Genomic DNA, 22,342 nt, shown 5'->3' with positions numbered 1-22,342 from the left:
TATCGAAACCGTGGGTCCATAAAATAAGATATTTTGTTTTCTTATTTTTATCGAATAGTAGTTGTTAATAATGGTGTCCATTATTAAATACATTTACAACTTTATTTAACTAGTGGGATTTTTTGACTCTCGCCAACTGGGATAAGGATATTATAGATTAGTTAAAAACCTAAAGAAATAGATATATGATTATTTTGGTTTTTTTTCTCATATCTTACATATTTTTTTGGTATTTGTTGTGCTATTTCTTTAAATTTGTGTGAATAGGAGTTTTATTGAGCAAATATGAATGATTTCTATTTTATTGATAATTTGTAGCTTTAAATTAAGTAGTGTCTATGTCTACTCCAATCCTTTCTCAACTTTCGATAGAGAAACTCACTGGAGAAAACTTCCTTAATTGGAAGAAGAATATCAACATAGAGTTGATCGGTTACAACTCCGAGTTCATCATGATTGAGGAATCCCCAGAACGAGTACCGTGTCCGCACGTTCATGATGACACCGTCAATGCTCGTGATGGAACCGTAAATGCATTAATAGCACCATCTCCGCACATACGTGATGACACCGTGAATGCTCGAATGGCACCGTGTCCGCACATTCGTGATCAACTCAACTATGGTCTAACGCATCTCATGAACGAACTTTAGATTTTTGAGCCTATCATGGGTGGACCTAATAAGGGAGGATAAAATAAGACTACTGCTATTGCTGCTGATCTAGCTAAGGCTGAAGCTAACCAAGCTTCGTCTTCGAAAGCTGGAAACAAGAGGAAAGGGGGACAAAACAATAACCCCAAGCCTGCAAAGACGAGTGCACAGACGCCTAAGGGGATAAACAAGAAAAACAAGAAAGGTAAAGATAAGTGCTTTCACTGCAAAGGGAATGGGCATTGAAAACAAGATTGCCCTAATTTTCTAGCAGTGAAAAACAAAGGTAATGATTATAGTTCATTTATATTGGAAACATGTGTTTTAGAGAAAGATAAATCTGTTTGGATTATTGATTCTGGATCTACCAACCATGTTTGCAACTCTTTACAGCTTCTTGAATTGTGGGAAGAAGGCGGCTTAAAGCTTAGAGTTGGGAATGGAGCGTTTGTTGCAGTCCAAGCTAGAGGAATAACTCGTCTGAAATTCAAAAATAAATACTTAATTTTAAATGATGTATTTTTATTCTGGATTTTAGTAGAAAATTAATTTCAGTTTCCATGTTGCAATTAGAACAATTTGTTATGACTTTCACATGTTCTAATATATCTATTTTTTTCAATGGATCACAGTTGTGTATTGCATGTTTGGAAAACGAGCTTTATATTCTGCGACCTAATGGACCCCTCGCTCTTAACAATGATTTATTCAAAGTATCTAAACCTAGGACCAATAAACGTCAAAAGACCGATAACGATAATATGTCGCATTTATGGCACTTGAAACTAGGTCACATTGGCTATGATAGGATTCAAAGACTTACAAAGGACGGGCCTTTGAGGAAACTCACCTTAGGTGAATTACCTGTATGTGAATCTTGTCTAGAAGGCAAACTAACCAAGCATCCATTCTCTACGAAGGGTGATAGGGCCAAAGAGCCACTTGGACTTGTGCATTTGGATGTTTGTGGACCTTTGATTGTACAAGCCAGGGGTGGTTTTGAGTATTTCGTCACTTTCATTGATGATTACTCTAGATACTCATGTCTTTACCTAATGCATAGGAAATCATAAACATTTTCAAAGTTTTAGGAATTCCTAACGATGACCCAACTATTTCTAAGACCTTGGACCATAAAAACTACTAGACATAGCTACTATTTTTATACAAACATAAGAAATAACATATCTTTATTGAAAAACCCAAAATATTGTATCAAATACAAGATAATATAAAATTATAAAATGTGATAGATATGGTATGGTATCCCATTGTTTATAAAACATAAAACATAATTTTAAATACTAATTGCGAATTACATCAAAAACACAATTTTAAAAGACAAAAAAAATTAACGTCATCCTCGATCAACACGCGGTCCATTGAATCCATTCATCCTTAACACACAAGCCAAGCTGCCATGAATCCTTCCGCCTTCCATATTCATTTTCCTGCATCAAGCTAAAAATAAAGGAGTGAGCCTAATACCCAGCAAGAAAAATCTACTAACACATAAATCATAAATCATAAGAATAAATCATAAACATATACTATAAAATATATGACTATAAAAACATATAGCATATAGCACTACAATATTAATGGCCATCAACTCATTAACATGGCATGTGATAAACCATCTAGGTCCTCTGTCTACTAATTGAGGTAGGTTAGATCATATAGTAGTATATGATAATCCATCTAGGTCCTCTACTAGTCGAGGTAGGGTAAATCATAAATCTAAACCATGAAAATGTTAAATAATCTTGGGGTTTGATATCTAAGCAACTATAAGCCCCAAGCGACATAAATGATTGGGCTTTTCTATTTAAGCAACTATAAGCCCCAAATGACTACAAGACATATTTATACATATATATACATATCATAACATAAAACATATAATAATATAAACATATTATAACATAAACATATAAGCACATAAAATCTATCCTATGCTCCTTACCAAAAGCCGGGATATTTGGGAACAAGAACGGGATTATAACACTCCTAAAAACCAACAGTAAGAATGGTGAGTATCTCTAATGAATAAAGAAGGAAAGAAAACTAAACCATCAAGAAGAAACTTACCAAGAAGAACCTTAAGTTTCAAGAAACTTAAATACCTAATCAAGAATCATAAACAAGAGTTAGGATCTGAATAAAAGAAAACTACAGAAAACTATAGAATCATAAAGCACTGAACTTAGGGAAAAGAATACCTTGAATGATCTTATGGATTGATCTAAACCTCAATACCGAAATCTCGCTATATCTCACTTCCCAAGTGTTTAGAAAATCTTAGAATGATAAAGCTTTTAACCCAAAACCCAAGTGTTTCTCTCTATAGTAACACTAGCAACTTGGAGGCTCTGAAGACTGCTGGAAGAATTAAGAAAATGACTGAGTACTAGGTCCTATTTATAGAGTTCAAGGAGTGAAACTAACCCCTTTTAATTTAAATAAATAAATGAATATAAAATGAAAAAGATTTGAATTTTCGTTCAACAGACGCCCAGAACTCTGTCAAAATCGTTCAAAGGCAAGTCCAAGTGGTTAAGGATATTTTTAAATTAAAAAATTATCAACAGTAAAAAATACATCACCTGGGGCGATATATCGCCTACCCTGGGCGATATATCGGCTCCACCCTAATCCCAAGCCCCATGCGTATGTTCGTGCAAAGTCGACGTGTTTTTCGTATCTCCCGTAGGCGATATATCAGCCCGTATAGCTGCGATATATCGGCATACGTTGATATATCAAACACGTAATTGCACTTTTTCAGCATATTTTGAATTGAGTAAACAGCTTTGACTGAGTCATAATATGATCCTAACATTTTCTAGAAGGTTATAGAGCTTCTAGATCTTTCTTTTAATTAAACTATTCATCAAAATACTTAAATCCTTAATAAACATGATTATGACAAGTGTCATGCTCTTAATGGTTCTATCTAATCCTTAGGTTATAATAAATATATATATAAGACCAGCAATATTAATCAAACCTTATGTTATAATTAATATTCTTAAACTATATGTTAAACTTATAAAATCCATAACTGTTGCTATGAGTTTCCAACTAAGTCCCGACTTGAACCAAAATCCACGAAATCTATCATACTACAAACTACCAGTAACTACTATTACTAACTAGCTAGCTAAGTAAATATTCTGGGATACTACACTACGATATGATCTACTTATACATTGCAGTGTTATGTTCTTTCGAGAACATTAGCAAAGTAGATAAGATCGGATGTATTTGTTACATCGGACTGGACCAATATTGACAGTTGATAGGATAAGTAAACATACCGTTATTATCTATTCTAGTCATATCATATAGTTGACCATAGGCCAATTCAATCTTAATTATGAGTGGTTAGTATTCTAACTGATTTTATTATTTGAGTTCTTTGACTTGTTCGTTACCAGCTGACCCTATGGACTACCCAATCTTACATCTTGGGAACTCGATAGTATAATTGAGTGGGAGTGTTAATCATAGATTTGAACATCTATAACTTCTGATGAAGAAGTGAAATGATGGTTCCTCTTAGTGTGGTTCAAGGTGCTAGATGATAGAGATCTCATTTTAGTAATTAATATTAGTTTATAGAAATATCATTTACAAGGATCTAAGTGTTTTAAGGATAAAATATAATGAGGGGTAAAACGGTATTTTAGTCTCATCACATTGTAGATCGTCTATAGAGGATTGACTGATAATTGTGGTCGTAAAAATGGATAATTAATAGTGTATCTATATTTTTATAGAGCATTCTATGAATTCAAGAGTGCAATTCCAAGTCTTTAGTGGAGTCACGAGGAATTAATAAATCAGTAAATTTATTTGTTAAATTTATTATAACTTATTGGAGCTTGATTTCCTAGGCCCATGGTCCCCACTGTACCTTGGATAAAATCATCTAGATAGTCTCAATTAATTGATTTAATTATCAATTAGAATTATCAAAGTTGACTAGGTCAATTTTGGATAGTTTCACAGAGTTATGTAATTTTGAGAGGAAAAGAGATTCTATGGCAGATTTATTAATTAAGAGAAATTGGTATCTAAATTAATAAATAAGTTTAAATCAATGTTCAAATTATAAATAATTAATTTGATAAATGATTTAAATAATTATTCAATTAATTAAATCATGATAAAAAAATACAGACCTTGATTTTAAGTCCAACGGGCTTATAATCAATGGGAAGTTTCACAGGCCTAAAGCCTATGATAATTTCGACCTAGGGTTGTAAATTAAATATTATTTTATTGATTTTTTAATTAAATAAATGACCTAAATGAGTCTATAAAAGGAATGTTAAGTGAGAGTTGAAATCATAAGTTCAGAGTTCTGAAACACTGGTTTTCTAATAGGTTTTAGATTCTCTCTAAACATAAGTCCTTTTCTAAGCCTTATTGTTCTTTTCTCTTATTCTCTCTGTATCTATCTCATGTGTTAAGAATTGCCCACTATAGTCTAGATGTTTCAAATGATACTTTGGAAGACAGAAAAAAATTGAAGATCAGTTCAGTTTCTTGGTAATACTCTGCGCCAGAAAGGAAACAATGGTTAGAGAAATTGAAGGAATGACTCATTCATTCCCCTGCGTATAATGTAAGTATTCTTATCATTATTTCTCTTTGAATTAAATTTTAGAAACATGTTCTAGGTTATCTTATATTAATTTGTTTAATATTAGATCTACATGAAAATAAATAAAGATCTTGTATAAGTTTTTCCTATCAGGATGTACCTTGGCTTTGAATGAAGGCATCATTTTTAGCCATAAACTCCATCATTAATGCCTCCAACCAATTTTATTGATCCACTTGTTGAGGTTCTTCTATGATAAAGTCTTGAAAATCCTCCAATGTCACCCCCCATGGTTCTTGAGTGCAATATTCAAAAGTTGGCTCCATATGGCACAAATTATTCTCCCAAACTTGGTTGGTTATTGGAGAATTCAAACAATACCACTCATCATATTCCGCCATTTCTTCCAACATCCAATAGGCTTCATTAATGGATATTTGGTAGAAATTGGTGGTACTATCTCCTCTTTCTACCCATTCTCTTGTGGTGGTATGCAACCCATTGAGAAAGACTTCAAGTAAACACTCTCTAGAGAAACCATAGTAAGGGAACCTCTTGAACAAATTTTTGTATCTCCACCATGCTCTATGGAAAGGCTCCAAGTCATGTTTAACAAAGCTAATGAGGACTTGCTGATGAGACATCTCAAGTATCTCGCAAAAAGACCAAACAAACAAAAGCGTAAAATAGAATAAGGAAAAACAAAAATAAACAAATGAAAAATAAGAAACCAAATTGGAAACAATTGATTTTAACGAAAAAAAATTCACTAAATCAATCCCCGGCAACGGCGCCAAAAACTTGTTGCGTAAATTTAAACAAATAAAATTGTGCAAGTGTACACAGTCAGCAAACAAGTAATACAGTGATAGGTGGGTAACGTCTCCACAGGGATTGCGTTAGCAATAAATTGTATAAAATCAACACTTAACAAATTGGAACAAAACAAGTAATAAAATTTTGACTAACCTAAAAACTACACAAGAAAGTAAATAAAATAAACAAATAAACGAGAGAGCACGACAATGATGATGAGCTAGAATAATTAATTCCTCCTAAAATGTAAATTTGATGTTAATGTTTGAGTAATGTTGTGGCAAACTGGGAGTAATTAATCTACAATTCCAATTTAGTTCATAGGCTTCCGTCGAAGTCACTATGATATCAATTCTCTAATTAAACTAACATATGTCTACGCCAATCTAACTTCAAGAATATTTTTCAAGCACCAATTCCACAAAGATTATGGAAGACATTAATATATGTCTACCAACACAAATTAAATTCAAAGAACTTATTCTTGCACCATTCTAGTTGTATGTCCATTAATGCCACAATTAATTCAATTACTCACTATAGGTGATCAAGAAATATCATGCATTAAACATGAAAAATACTTGAATGAATAAAACCATATTATCATTTAGCATCAATAATAAGTATCAAAATTACATAATAGAATTCATTAATTATCCTAGCAATGAAAAGTTTAGCTCATAATCAATATCTCAAAAACACCCATTAAAAAAATAAGTCATAGTTTAGAGAATACAACAAAAAGAAAATAAAATATTAAGGAGAAGGGTAAGAGAATCAAGCCAAAAAGATGTTCTCAAAAAGGTCTTTCTCTCTTGAATCCTTCTCTTTCTTCTTTTTTTTTTTCTTTTTCGTTTTCTTCATTCTCCACTTTTCCTCTATAATTGCTACTGTACATGTATCTCAAAAAATGGGCAATTGATCATGATGATAAGTTAGGTCATTTCCTTTCTCCAAAAAATTCCCCATGTGGTCCTCCTTTCACTTTCTCACTTTCTTTCTTTCCCTTCTCTTTGTAAGCTAATGAACCCAAAGGTAATTAATGGCCTAATAGCCTTCTAATTAATATTCAGCCCAACTTAAAGTGAGTCCAAGAAACTGAGTTGGATAAGACAAAATTTAAGTTTCCCACGTGGGCCTTCCAAACAGCTAGTTGGTAGAACGCGATGATGCTGCAATGCCGCAACATTCCATCCTCCTGAATCCATTTCAAGCTTCAATTTCTTTCAAAATATTTAAAACTCTATCAACCACCTGCCAAGATAAAATTCCACAATTTAGGATATATTTTTCCAGCATTATACTAATATTTCATATTATCTTATTATTTTTAGTATTTGACAAAATTAAAATAAAGACACTACAAAAAACTCAAAACCCCTATTTTCTTGATAAAAATATAAGTTTAAAAAAGCATTGAAATAACTCTAATTCCTAGAGTTATCAATATGACTGATGAGAATTAATTATATTTATAAACTTGTCGTTTGATATAGGGTCTGATTGGTTCGCGATTAGAAAACTGTATTTTTGAATAGTGGGATTCCGAAATGAAAATATGAATTTAGTGACTAAAAACATGTTTCTGAAAATGTGATTGGTTCAATGTCAGTAAACTGTTTTTGACTTTCAAAAAACTGAATCTGTCATTGGTATAAAATTTAAAAATATAACAGAAACTGAATACGTTATTGGTTCAGCTGAATCTGAATATTATTTTAATTTTATATATTTTATATACATAAGTTGTATAATATTAAATTTTGATTTATCAATATATTTAATTAAGTAAAATTTAATTATATTGATAAATTAAAATTTAATAATAGTGCATTGATTAAATTCATAACAATATTGCATTGTCATTAATTTTGATTTTTTTTTTCTAAATTAAATTTGCATTTTTTTAAATAACTAAACATTGTTGTTATAACTAAGCCACATTTGTCCAGCAATGTCATCTCTAACATTTTCCATCTGAGCCAGCCATATAAGCTTGACTGAAATTAATCTGTGGTGCTGTAGAGTCCCAAAACTTTACTTAGCTAGTTAGATATAGTAATAGCTAGTAGTAGTTATAGTATATTTATTACTGTGGATTTTGGTTCAAGCCGGGACTTAATTGAACACTCGTAGCAACACTTATAGATTTTATAAGTTTAACCTATAGTTTAAGAATAGTAATTATAACATAAGGTTTGATTAATATAGTTGATTATAAAGATGTTATTCATTATACTATAAGGTTTAGATAGAACCAATAACATCATGACACTTGTCAGGTGCATGTTTATTGAGAAATTAAGCATTTTTTATGAATAGTTTTATAAGAGAAATATTTGAATACCCCAGAACCTGCCAGTAGCTTTGAAATCGTTTTATGACTCAGTCAAAGCTGTTTACCCAATTCAAATTAAGCTGAAAAAGTGCAATTATGTGTATAATATTTCAGCGTGTGTCGATATATCGCAGCTATAGGGGCGATATATCGCCACACGGGGAATACGAAAAACACGTAACTTCGCACAAACGCATCGACGAGCCTCGGGATATAAGCCCAGGCAATATATCGCCTACTATGGGCGATATATTGGCTCTAGGGAAAATATTTCAAATATTTTTGAAACCGAGCTCAATTCAACACTCAACCTCTTAGCAAGCCTCTGAACCTTTTGACCGAGTCTTAAGCCTCTACTGAACGAATATTGAAATGTTTTTCAAGTAATATTCATTATTTTTATTCAAGCTAAAAGAAGATCTTTACACTCCTTGAAACTCTATAAATATGACCTAGTACCCAGCCATTTCTCTCATTCTTCAAGCTGTGTTCAGAGCCTTCAAGTTGCTAGGTTTACTTTAGAGTGATAAACACTTGGGTTGGGTTATAAGCTTTATCATTTTAAGCTTTAAAAACACTTGGGAAGTAAGGTTAATGGTGTGTTTTTCGATATCAAGGTGTAGTTCGGTTCTAGGGCATTCAAAGGTATTCCTATTCCTAGTTCATTTATGTATGTTTTATTAGTTTCTTATAGTTTTCTTTACTCAAGTCCTAACTCATTGTTTTTCATTATCTTTGTCAGGTATTTAAAGTTCTTTGAACTTAAAGTTTCCTTTCGGAAAGCTCTTCTTCTCAGTGGGTTAGATTCATTTCTTTTTCATCTCCTTCTTTTAGAAATACTCAACTTCTCATTGGTGGTTTTTAGTTGTGTTCCAAATCCCGTCTTTGCTCTCATATTCTGGTATTGTTAAGGAAAATAGGATAGAATTTTATATGTTTATATGGTATGTTTATATGTTAAATTATGTTATGCTATGTAATGTTATATTATGTATGGTTATAGACTTGAGCATATGACTTGTATAGCTAACAAGCCGCAATAATTTATGGGCATATGAATTGCTTAGCTAGCAAGCCCCAAAAATCTATTGGGCATATGACACTACACCAAATACCTCTTTCTATAATACATAATTATAAGCTAATTGGAAAAGTATTATAATAGGTAAAGTTAGAAAGCGGTAAAGTTAAATGTAGGGAAAAAAATGGCTGGGTAAAATTAAAAGGGAGGGAAACAAAAAAAAATGGCATATGTAAAAGCATTTTTTTTTAGCAAATGTAAAAGGCAAAGGCTCTGAAAGCTCCTCCGCACCAATTTTCTCTGATTCCTCTTCTGCTCTGCCGCAAGAGCTACTCCGATTGTCCCTCAGGCGTGGACTAAGGCTTGACGACTATGGGACGTAGGCAGGGACTAAAGGTTGATGATGATGGGATGCAGACGGTGCTTTGGTGGTGAGGGCTAGATCGGTGCAGGAGGTGGTCGACTGTGTCTTGTGCAAGGTCGGGGACAGACGAGGACTGAAGGTTGACGAATGGGTAAGATTTTTTCTCACCTATTTTTTTTTATTTTTTTTATCACCTTGTCTAACCTCATACTGATTTTGGGCAATAACAAGTTTTCATTTTGTTTTCTTATTCGGTAAAACATTTTTTTTTCTTTCTGTTTTCAACCCAGTGTTTGGTGTTACATGCATGGATTTAAAGTTGTCTATACCCTATAAAGCTTACACGAGGATTCGATTTTTCGCTTTCTTTTTCTCTCACTTCATTAACTCCTTGCCATTCACATTCTGGAGATTTCCCTTTTCTCTCTTTCTCATTATCCCTTCTTATCTCTTCTTCTCTCTAGTTCATACCTAGTAGTAGTAGTAGTAGTGGGTGGGATATAGATTATAGTTGAATCTCATCTGCAAAAGAAGCTTGACAATTGAAATTTGGCTCTTGTATCAAGAAATTGGTAATTGCTCTTTTGAGTGTTTCTGGAATTGGGTTTTTGAAGATTTTCTTCTTATTTTGTTTCTCAAGTTTCTGAAGTTGGCTTTGGCATCTTAAGATATATCACGATAATTGCTTTCTCAATATCACTGAATTGTAGTTCCAACATGTTTTCCACCCATGCAATGTGTTTGCTGTTTTGTCTGAATGATGTGATATATGTACCTATGGTGGGGACTTGCTCGATGTACCTTTCATTCATTTTTTCTTTCTTTCTGGGTAGTAGTGGATCCTTTTCTTCACTAGTTAATAACCTACTTTTTTCTCTTATTAATTGGGTTTTTTTCCTTCAAATTTATGGACTCAAATAATTGATTCAATGACGTAACTGTGTTTTTCACTTACCCTTTTGCCTATCTCATTGCTTAACACTTTTATTAGAGTAATTCTACAGCAGTATTTATGTTTTTTTTTAATTAATTTTCAAAGCTTTGTCTTGTTTACTGGCCCTTGAAGACTCACTATTCCAAAAATATAATGTAGGAGAGGCAGTTGTCTTGAGAAGCATTTGTGCTTATAAATTTTGGCACACAAGGTTCAGTTGCATAGAGAGCGCATTCCAGGGAATAAGTATGAGAGTGACCAAACCTTGTCGACCGGTCGAGTTGGACGGCTAGTGAATGATAGGAAGATTAGGAAAAACAGCAGGACTTCTCAATCAAACGATGTAACTACTGAGAATAATAACAATAATAATAGGGGGCTCAGTATATTGAGAATGATGTCTGCTTAACAGAAGATGATAATTCGAAAGTTGCCACTGTTGGACAGTGCCCTGATGGTGATACTGCAATGACTAACAATTATGAGCGATGTGAAAAGCCAGATAAAAAGCCTGCTAGGCAACAGTTATTGGTAGTTGCTAACAGATTACCAGTCTCTACTATAAGGAAAGGTGAAGATGTATGGCACTTAGAGATTAGTTCTGGGGTTTAGTCAGTGCTCTTCTGGGTATGAAATTCCTACTCTTCATTTTTTAAGATTGTTTGGTCTATTTATATTTATATTAAGATTGTGTTACTTGATGATATTATTGCGTGTCTAACAAAATAGTTCCCCGTATTAATAGTTTTTTGTTACTTTTTTTTTTACCTTATTTGGTTTTTTTCTTTGTAAACTTGTTATTCACTTGTATTGTATGGTTGATTTAAAGGCCTGAAGGAGTTTGAGGCAAGGTGGATCAGTTGGGCTGGTGTAAATGTGCCCGATACAGTTGGACAGAATGCACTTACTAAGTCTCTAGTCGAAAAGTTTAATTGTCGACTCTTGACATAGAGTCATTCAGACCATTTAATATTACTGCTTTTGCTTATTGGGTTGATTTTTTTCCCTCTTATTGAGTAAATATGTTTTTTTAGTTAAATTATGTGAAAATCAATTATGTTGATGCTTTTCTATTTCTTCCTCACAGAGATGTATTCCAGTATTTCTTGATGAAGAGATTGTTCATCAATATTATAATGGCTACTGCAACAACATTTTGTGGCCACTTTTTCATTACCTTGGACTTCCACAAGAAAATCGGCTTGCTACCACCAGGGGTTTCCAGTCTCAGTTTGCTTCATATAAAAAGGCTAATGAAATGTTTGTTGATGTGGTTATCAAGCATTGTGAAGAGGGTGATGTTGTTTGGTGCCACGATTACCATCTTATGTATCTTCCAAAATGCTTGAAAGATTTAAAAAAATCAATGAAAGTTGGTTGGTTTCTACATACTCCTTTTCCTGCATCTGAAATTCACAGGACATTGCCATCTCGATCAGAGCTGTTGTGCTCAGTTCTTGCTGCAGATTTAGTCGGGTATGTTGAGTAATCGGCAGCACTTGTGAATATTATATATGACTTTTGTTTAAAGTTGTCAAGAACCAGTCTTTTAAAGTCAGCTGGAGTAGAAAAAATAGGTAGTTTGTTCAGCATATGCAAACGTGCTTCACTTATTATGATGTTCTTCTGTTAAAAGTATTCTAGAATGTTCTAGGAGAAACCTAGAATTAATTAGACTATGATATAGATTATTATAGAATTATTTAGAGAATAGTATAAACTAGTTAATGACTTGGAAAATTCTAGAAAGTTTTAGATTTCTTCATTGTAGCCTAATAGAAGAGTGGTGTGTGCTTAGAGGGCAATTGGAAAATAGTAGGTGTGTCAGTTGTAAAAGTGCCTTAGAGAGTTCTTTTGTCATGAGTGCTCTAACCTAAACATCTTGTGTTGCCCTTCATTATTTATAAAGTGTTATTATTTTCCACTCAACATCTTCTATTTGAATGATGTTGGTTTAAGTAGTAGTTTGATTAAATATAATGTTATTTGGTAATTTGACTCTATATTACTTTCTTCATTTCAAGTGTTTGGACTATATGAATTTTTGAACATGTAATTTATGTATTAATCGTCATTTTTCCAGTTTTCATACATATGATTATGCACGTCATTTCGTTAGTGCTTGTACTCGCATTCTTGGATTGGAGGGTACTCCCGAGGGAGTTGAGGATCAAGGAAGGCTTACTCGAGTGGCTGCAGTAAGTTGAAATTACATGCCCATTTAATTTAAAGTTGAAGACATATTATATGAGTAAACTTCAGTATGCTAACTTGTTACTCATTTTGACTCCAGTGCTAAAATTTTCAGTGTCCCGTCGGTATAGATTCAGATCGCTTTATACGTGCACTGGAGCTTCCTCAAGTCCAGGAACACATCAGAGAACTTAAAGAAAGATTTGCTGGGCGGAAGGTAAATAATATATTTTTAGAATAAAAGTATGCCATGCATACACTCAACTTCCACAACATAATGGGAACATGTATTAATTCTTAAGCATAATTTATCTCACTGTCTAGTTTCCAATGACATGAAGTTTTAGGATAGCTGGTCGCTTGATATGCTTTGAGACCTTGTTTATGATAGTAACATGTGCAAGTTATCACTGTCTAGTTTATTCAGCCCACACGTTATGGAAACTTATGATTTGTTTCAGAGTATTCATCTTGGATATTCATGTTTGGTTCTTTTACTATAAAGCTATTCTTAGTCCTTACCTTCCTAGTGACACATTTCTATTTATGCTATTGCTACTGCTTATTGCATGGGTAGAGAGGTGTTTGTAATTCTAATTTTAGTAGATTAATATTTTTTTCCTCTCTAATTTGTATATTTAATGATATATCTTATGTTTTATATATTAACTATTTCTTATGTGAAATATATGGCATTACAGGTGATGTCAGGTGTAGATCGCCTTGATATGATCAAAGGGATTCCTCAGAAGATATTGGCCTTCGAAAAATTCCTCGAGGAAAACCCTGATTGGCGTGACAAAGTAGTTTTGTTGCAAATTGCTGTGCCAACTAGAACAGATGTTCCAGAGTGTATACTTCTCTCTAAATTTGCATTGCTTCTTCTTGTGTTTGCCTGATTTGCAAAATAGTTTTATTCTTTATGTTTCATGATTTCTTTTTGTTTCCTTGATTAATTTAAGCCCTGGCAGAAGGACTAGCGTCTGTTGCATTTTAGGAATTCTTCTTCTTTAGTAAGGAGAGAAAAACTCATTGGAATGTCTAAATTTAAGTTGAATTCCTTGTGCTAGATCCTTTAGTAGATTAATGTGTTTCTATGTCTGAATTTGAGCTATAAGCTTTATGTTTTGAGTTCTAGGTTACTTCTGATTGTAGCTTGGGGTTGATGTAGAATAGTGTTCTATTTTGTCTCTCCATCTTATTACTGTCATTGTTTTAAAATAATTTACTCAATCAACAATGGTTAAGATATATTTTTTTTTTCAGAGTTAAACAACTTACCTTGTTTGAGGAAGTACACTTCAATTCTAAGTGCATTTTGTTTGCTTTGTTGCTAAAATTCAATTAATACACTGTTTTATATTTCATTTTCACAGACCAAAAACTCACAAGCCAAGTCCATAAAATTGTTGGACGAATTAATGGTAGATTTAGAACATTGACAGTTGTTCCAATACATCATTTGGTTTGTTTATGGCCATCTTAGTTAGTAATTACTATATGAATGGACAATTTATATCTCACTATATTCTTTTTGGGCTATTTGGTATTTGGACAAATGTTTTAAGTGTTGTTGACAGTTGTGTATACTGAACCGTATCTTATCATTGTTAGATTAAGCAATTACTCTTTTAGACACAATGGTTCTATATTTCAAATGGTATAGGCTTACCTGGTACGATTAAAATAGGACCTTGAGAGTGTTAAGCTTAGTGCATATCACATCAGTGACCCATCTATGTGGTATCTTGATGAGCAGGTCACATCATTGTGCTCCATCTTTGTTTTTTTCTTGAATTGAACCTCAGTTTCTCATGCCAGTAAGTCAACTAAATATCTAAACATAAAAGCTAATATGCTATATGTATTTTCATTCATATGATATTTATACACTCCAATTTTGCTATGATTATTTCTCACATGTTAGATGTAACTTTCTAGTTCCTAAGGAGTAATGACTGTGTACTCTTTCTGGTCCTATCTTTCTTTCTTTACAGGATCGCTCTCTTGATTTCCATGCTTTATGTGCTCTATATGCTGTCACAGGTACAATTTTTTGTTCTCCTTTTTAATCTACTCTTGGATTATTTTTACTCCCCAATGATGAATTCCAATTTTCTTCCTTAATTTATTTCTGCGCATACCTTTTTCTCTTGTTTCCTTATTGTAAACTTACCTGCCCCCCTCTCTTTCCCTACTTCCTTTGGGGTTTCAAAAAGCTATCTTAAAAGTCATCTTTTACATCATATTAGCTATCTGTTTCTTTCGATATAAAAAATATCTCTGAATATTGTTGCTAAGAAACTCTGAGAATGAAAGACAGAGTGCTACTATAACTGAAATTTGTGAATTATAAGCAACCCCGTTTTAAGGTAGTGACAGAATCCCAGATTAAGTGGGAAAAAAATTTCAAGTTCGCATGAAATGTCTTCAAGCAGCCTCATTTGCATCTAAATACCCATTTATGTTTTTCAGATGTAGCACTAGTCACATCTTTAAGGGATGGTATGAATCTTGTCAGTTATGAGCTTGTAGCATGCCAAGATTCAAAGAGAGGAGTCTTGGTAGTGGCTCGATCATAAAGCACACTCTGCTGCTGATTTTTGTAGCTTAGTTTATTGTGGTGTTCTATTTGTGTTTCTCTTTTATGAGTTTCTTATGGCTTGTTGGACTTAGTCTAAATACATGGTCATGCTCTTTATTTAATCTCTCAAACTATTTCAGACTAATGAATTGGCACAACCATTTATGCTCTTTACTGCTTCTTTTTTAGTAAGCCTAATCACATATTTGCCTTGCACACATATAATATGAGTGTCATCTAGATTCTAGGCCATTGGATCTTAACTTCTCTATCATTTCCTTCCTCTCTTTCTCTCTCACACATATACATGACCACATGATTTCATACTAAAAAAAGAACCAATGTCTTATAATTTAGTGTTTGGTTTCTTTGTTTGCTTTGGTGTAGTTGTGAATTCATTATTTTGTATTTGGTGTCCTCTCTTGGGAATAATTTCCATAGCATTTTTCTTGAAGTAATTTGTGATGCTAGATAATAAAAATAAAATATTTATTTGTTTATTTTTGCAGATGTGACAAGCGAAATAGAAAAGGATACTTAATTTTGAAGGATTTGTGTTGGGCAGCTATAGAATATTTTGTGCTGAAAGTAGTAGAATACGTTGAATATTTAAGACTACTTGAATACTTAAAGAACATTTTGTCCTTGATGACAGTTTCAATGTTTTAAACTAATTTGTGGATTGTTCATACAATGTTGAATGTTTTTACTTTTTGTTATTTGAAAATCAAGTTCATTTGATGATGCTAGTATATATTAGAAAGTTAATTTTAATTATATAAATAAAAAATAAAAATATAATAGAATAAATTAGTGTTATATAAATGAGAATTTAAACTTATCAAAATATTAAAATAATACGAAAAATGTGTTATAATATCTATTACAATAACACTTTTTATAAGTAAGGAATTTTGTTATGCAAACTTCATTATATAACACAAAAAATGTGTTATACTAAAGTGTAGTATAACACAAATTTATAAGTATTGAAATGTGTTATATAATCGACTATAAATAATATAATTGAACACTTATCGATTTATTAAAATAACAAAGAAAGTGTGTTATCGTTGACATTATAATAACACATCTGTATAGCAATGATAAAGTGTTATGTAAAGTACCCTGACCTACGATAACATAGTCGGTCTTAACACATCAAAAAGTGTTATTGTATGTTTTGATAACACATTGTTGGTGTTATTAAAAGCATTTTTTCTTGTAGTGTGACTTATTTAGCTAACAAGCCCCAAGTAGTATAATGGCCATTGTAGTAGTATATGACATATGTTTGTAGTATATGTTTATGATATAGTTTATGTGTATGTTTTATGTTTTTAGTAGATTTTCCTTGCTGGGCATTAGGCTCATTCCTTTATTTTTATGTATGCAGGAAAATAGTTATGGCGGCGGAAGGATTCATGGCAGCTTGGGGTTGCGTATTGAGGAAGAATGGATTCGGTGGACTGCGTGAACTATTCGAGGACGAAGTTATTTTCAGTCTTTTTAATTATTTTTCTATGTATTTTCCGCACTTGGTTTTGTAACAAATTTTAATTAAGTTAAAGTTATGTTTTATTTTTAAAACAATGGGATCCCATACCCCGAATTTATGAAATTCAACATTTACCTTAGAGTTTTTAATAAAGTTATGAATGTTGCATATGTATGTTTTCTTAAGAATAGTGTCTATGTATAGTAGTTTTAATGGTCCAAAGTCTTAGAATTAGTTGGATCATTACAGTTGGTAACAGAGAAAACAGTTCATTCGCATGAAGTTCTCCTTGATACACATGCTCAAGCTCCAAGTAAGTGTTTATGTTATAGTTATTATGTTTATATATATAGATAACGATTTTAGCCTTTATGTTTTCAATTAAGAATGAACGGAGCATTAACTTATGACGATATCCGAGCCATTAAGGCCTTAAAAAGGATTAGAGAACCAAAAAACATCATAGGAGCACTAGAAAGAATCACTCGAAGACTACTTTTATTCCATAGGGAGATACATCACCTCCATGAAACTAAGCAGATTATGATGAGATCAACGGAGCAATATGTTTTAGTGATTAGACTTTTTAAAGTATATCCAACTGTGATTACAGCTTTAGAAGATATATGGGAGATGATAGATGATGAAGATGAGTTACCGATGGCTAATCTAACCGCCAAGTAAGTGTTTATGTTATAGCTATTATGTTTATATATATATAGATAACGATTTTAGCCTTTATGTTTTCAATTAAGAATGAACAGAGCATTAACTTATGAGGATATCCGAGCCATTAAGGCCTTAAAAAGGATTAGAGAACCAAAAAAACATCGTAGGAGCACTAGAAAGAATCACTTGAAGACTACTTTTATTCCATAGGGAGATACATCACCTCCATGAAACTAAGCAGATTATGATGAGATCAACGGAGCAATATGTTTTAGTGATTAGACTTTTTAAAGTTTATCCAACTGTGATTGCAGCTTTAGAAGATATATGGGAGACGATAGATGATGAAGATGAGTTACCGATAGCTATGAGATATTATTTTCTCATACTTAGGTTCACTTCTAAAATGGAATTCCAATTTACAAATGAGCAAAAACATAGAATTTTTACGAATCTTCCTCGATGGCATTTTGAGGCTCAAGATAATGATGACTATGAAGAAATAGACGATGATATGTTAGATGAAGGATCAGATGTAGAAGATCTCGATTTTTAATAGATTAGTTTCCTTGATTTATTTTATTTATTTGCATTTGTGATTGTAAATAGTGAAAGACTTTTTTCCAAATTAATATCAATGTATTTTGATGACATGTATGAGTTTTATTTTCTTTTGCAATCATAATAAATAATAAATTTAATGAATAATGATTAAGTTCGGTGAGGGTGGATACAAATCAATGAACCGGGTTCTCTATATTGAGAGTTAGGTGGCCATAGTAGTGGGAACGATTTTACAGATCCCAGCCCTCCCTCAATATGGTTAACTTTGGAACAACGATGAGTTTTGAGCCTGAGAATTAAGCCATATAGGATGATTAGAAACAGACTTAGAAAATAATAAAGATGGCTTATTTTTCTAAGTTTAGAAACCCACTCTAATGATAAAGAAGGCTTATATAATTTTCATAAGAAATCATAATTAATAGGTCCGAGTTATGTTTGTTTAGATTAAGTTTTTTCCTTAGAGCCTATTAGGGTAAAGTTCTAACATGTTTTTCTCAACTATTAGAACTCTGCTGAAGATGTCGCTTCGAAGGTTTGCTCGCAACAATGATAATGTCTCCAACGTTGCTCCTGAGAACAATGAAGCCCCTCCAGTTTGCAGAAGGGGAGTGCGTGCTACTGCCAACCAAAATGCGCCACCGCCGCTGTCGGTTGACAACTCTGCAGAAATTTCCAGACTACAACAGCAAGTTGAGGAATTACTGTTGCAACAGCGACAAGAGGCTCAGCCTCAGACTCAGCCTCCACCTCCACTGCAATCACAGCCTCAGCAGATGGCCCCAACACCCCATCAAGTTGGTCCATATGGGGATGGCCAATGGTGAACTATGCGTCATACCCAACTCAGCACATGGAGCCAGTTTATGAGCGGTTTTGTAAGCAACATACTCCAAACTTTGAAGGGACTACAGACCCCTTCAAGGCGGAAGAATGGCTCAGAAATATGGAGCCAATCCTAACGCACATGAATCTCGGCAACGCAGACCGCATATCCTGTGTTTCGTCTCTGCTTAAGAAAGATGCCAGAATATGGTGGGACTTAGTTCAACAGACTCACGATGTCACCACCATGACTTGGACCAGATTTGTGGAGCTGTTCCACAAAAAGTACTACAATTTGGCAGTCATCGCTTCAAGAGTCGAGGAGTTCGCTGGTCTGAAACAAGGGAGTTTATTAGTGGCAGAATATGCTCGGCAGTTCGACCGATTAGCCAAGTTTGCACTGGAAATTGTTCCAACTGACATTCTGAGGGTGACCGAGTTCGTTAGAGGACTTCGACCAAAGATTGAACTAGGGGTTAAGCTAGCCAACCCAAGAAATAATACCTATGCTGATGTTCTAGAGACGGCAATAGAAGTAGAAAGGCTTCAGCTTAATGTTAGTGAAGAGGAGGCCAGTAAGCCTGAGCCTAAACAGTCAAGTCAACCTCAGAATGATTGGAACAACAACCATGACAATAATAGCAATCAGTCCAGCAACAACAATAACGGTCATAAAAGAAGGCATCCTGACAATAAGCAGTCTGATAAGGATAAAAGGGCACGAACGAATAATGGAAGTAATAGGCCAGGTTATGTAGAATACCCGCAATGTGATAAGTGCTAGAAGAAACAACCTGGTGAATGTCGGGAAAACACCAAGGGATGCTACAACTGTGGTCAGAAATGACACCAGAAGAGAGATTGTCCCCAGCTTAAGCCAGAAGGGAAAAAGGAAGACAAGATGGTTCCTGCCAGGGTATTTGCCTTAACCCAAGGAGAAGCTAATGCTAGCAATATAGTGGTTATAGGTCAGGTTTCTATCCTCAATAATTTATGTTCTGTATTATTTGATTCGGGAGCCACTCATTCGTATATCTCGTTAGGAATGATAGAAAAACTAGACAAACCTTTTGAAAGATTTAAAACTAGGTTTGTAACAGAGTTGCCTTCGGGCAAAGTAGTTCTATCATCACGGATAGTACGAGGTGTACTGATCAAGATTGAGAACGTAGATCAAAGACTTTGACGTGATACTAGGAATGGAATGGCTAGCAAGGCATGGCGCAAACATCGACTGCAAATGCAAGAAAGTGACGTTTGAGACTCCTGATGGCCAGAGACTGTGCTTCATGGGACAAGTTTCAGGACTACACAGATCGCTAATATCATCTCTCAAAGCTCAAAGGGTGATAGAAAAAGGATGTCAAACATTCTTAGCCAGCATCACACATGTGGTAAAGGAAACACCACTTATGGTTGGAGAAGTCCGCATTGTAAGAGAATTCTCATAAGTATTTCCCGATGACTTACCAGGGTTGCCGCCGACTCGGGAAATTGACTTCACGATCGAATTAGTACTGGGCACCGAGCCTATCTCCAAGGTACCATACCAGATGGCACCTACAGAACTCAAGGAGTAAAAGAAACATCTACAAGAACTCCTAGATTTGGGTTTCATCAGACCAAGCCATTCGCCATGGGGAACATCAGTGCTATTTGTGAAGAAAAAGGATGGAAGCATGCAGATGTGCATAGATTACCGCGAGCTGAATAAGGTAACGGTTAAGAATAAGTGCCCACTACCCCGGATTGACGACTTGTTTGATCAACTCTGAGGAGCAACCGTGTTCTCAAAGATTGATTTACGGTCCGGGTATCATCAGCTCAAGGTGCGAGGAGAGGATATTCCCAAGACAGCCTTTAGAACTCATTATTGGCAATACAAGATTTTAGTTATGTCTTTCAGTCTTACCAACGCTCCAACCGCGTTTATGGATTTAATGAATATGTTCTTTAAGGATTACTTGGATAAATTTGTCGTAGTGTTCATCAACGACATCTTGGTATACTCGAAGAACGAATTCGAGCATGATGAACATTTAAGGTTGATCTTATTACGACTAAAGGAGCATCAACTTTACGCCAAGTTCAAGAAGTGTGAATTTTGGCTTACGCAAGTAGCATTCCTCGGGCACATTGTATCCAAGGACGGAGTTGCAGTAGACCCATCTAAGGTAGAGGCTATGAAGGATTGGCCAAGACCAAGGAACGCATCAGAGGTAAGAAGTTTTCTGGGATTAGCATGTTATTATCGACGGTTTGTAGAGGGCTTTTCTAAGATAGCCACTCCGCTCGCCAACCTGACCCGGAAACAACAAAGGTTCAACTGGATTGATAAGTGTGAAGAGAGCTTCCAGTTGCTTAAGGATAAGCTGTGCTCAGCACCAGTACTCTATGTATCAACACCCAACGACAAGTTTATAGTCTGCTGTGATGCGTCGAATCAAGGATTGGGTTGCATGCTGATGCAGAATGACAAGGTGATAGCCTACGCCTCAAGGTGGCTGAAGGAGTACGAGCAACCCTATCCAACTCACGATATGGAGTTGGCAGCAGTGGTATTTGCGTTAAAAATCTAGCACCATTATCTTTATGGAGAATGGTGTGAGATTTATACGGACCACAAAAGCTTAAAGTACTTCTTCACTCAGAAGGAGCTCAACATGAGGCAGCGTACGTGGTTAGAGCTAGTGAAGGATTATGACTGCGAAATCCTATACCACTGTAGCGTCCTAAAATTTTACGTAGTTAGCTAGATAGTAGTAGTTGTAGTATTTTAAATTTCGTGGATTTTGGTTCAAACCGGGACTTAGTTGGAAACTCCTAGTAATAGTTATGAATTTTATAAGTTTAACCTATAGTTTAAGAATATTAATTATAACGTAAGGTTTGATTAATATTGCTGCTCCTAAATATATTTCTTATTTTAACCTAAGGTTTAGATGGAGCCAATAGGAATATGACACTTGTCATAAGCATGATTATTAAGGAATTATTATTTTAATGATAAAATAAGGGAATATAAGACTTAGTCTTCACCAGAAACTGTTAGGGTCGTAGTTTGACTCTGTCAAAGTAGTTATCCAACCATAATTAAGATGAAAAAGTGCAATCACGTGTTTAAAATATTCACGTATGCCAATATATTGCAGCAGTGGAGCCGATATATCGCTGACGAAGAATACGGAAAACACGTTGATGTTGCACGATCGTACGAATGGAGGCTCGGGATTAGGGTAGAGCTGATATATCGCCACATAGGGGCAATATA

The 22,342-nt window shown here is 34.1% G+C and overlaps 1 pseudogene; it reads left to right on the top strand.

Moving 5' to 3' along the window:
* Window positions 1-9,812: 9,812 nt before the first annotated feature.
* On the top strand, window positions 9,813-15,513 carry LOC133824393 (alpha,alpha-trehalose-phosphate synthase [UDP-forming] 1-like; annotated as a pseudogene).
* Window positions 15,514-22,342: the final 6,829 nt, after the last annotated feature.

Source organism: Humulus lupulus, chromosome 3, assembly GCF_963169125.1.
Source record: "Humulus lupulus chromosome 3, drHumLupu1.1, whole genome shotgun sequence".
NCBI classification, from domain to species: domain Eukaryota; kingdom Viridiplantae; phylum Streptophyta; class Magnoliopsida; order Rosales; family Cannabaceae; genus Humulus; species Humulus lupulus.
Note: the sequence above shows the minus strand (reverse complement) of the source record. Positions and strands in the feature narration are given on the sequence as shown.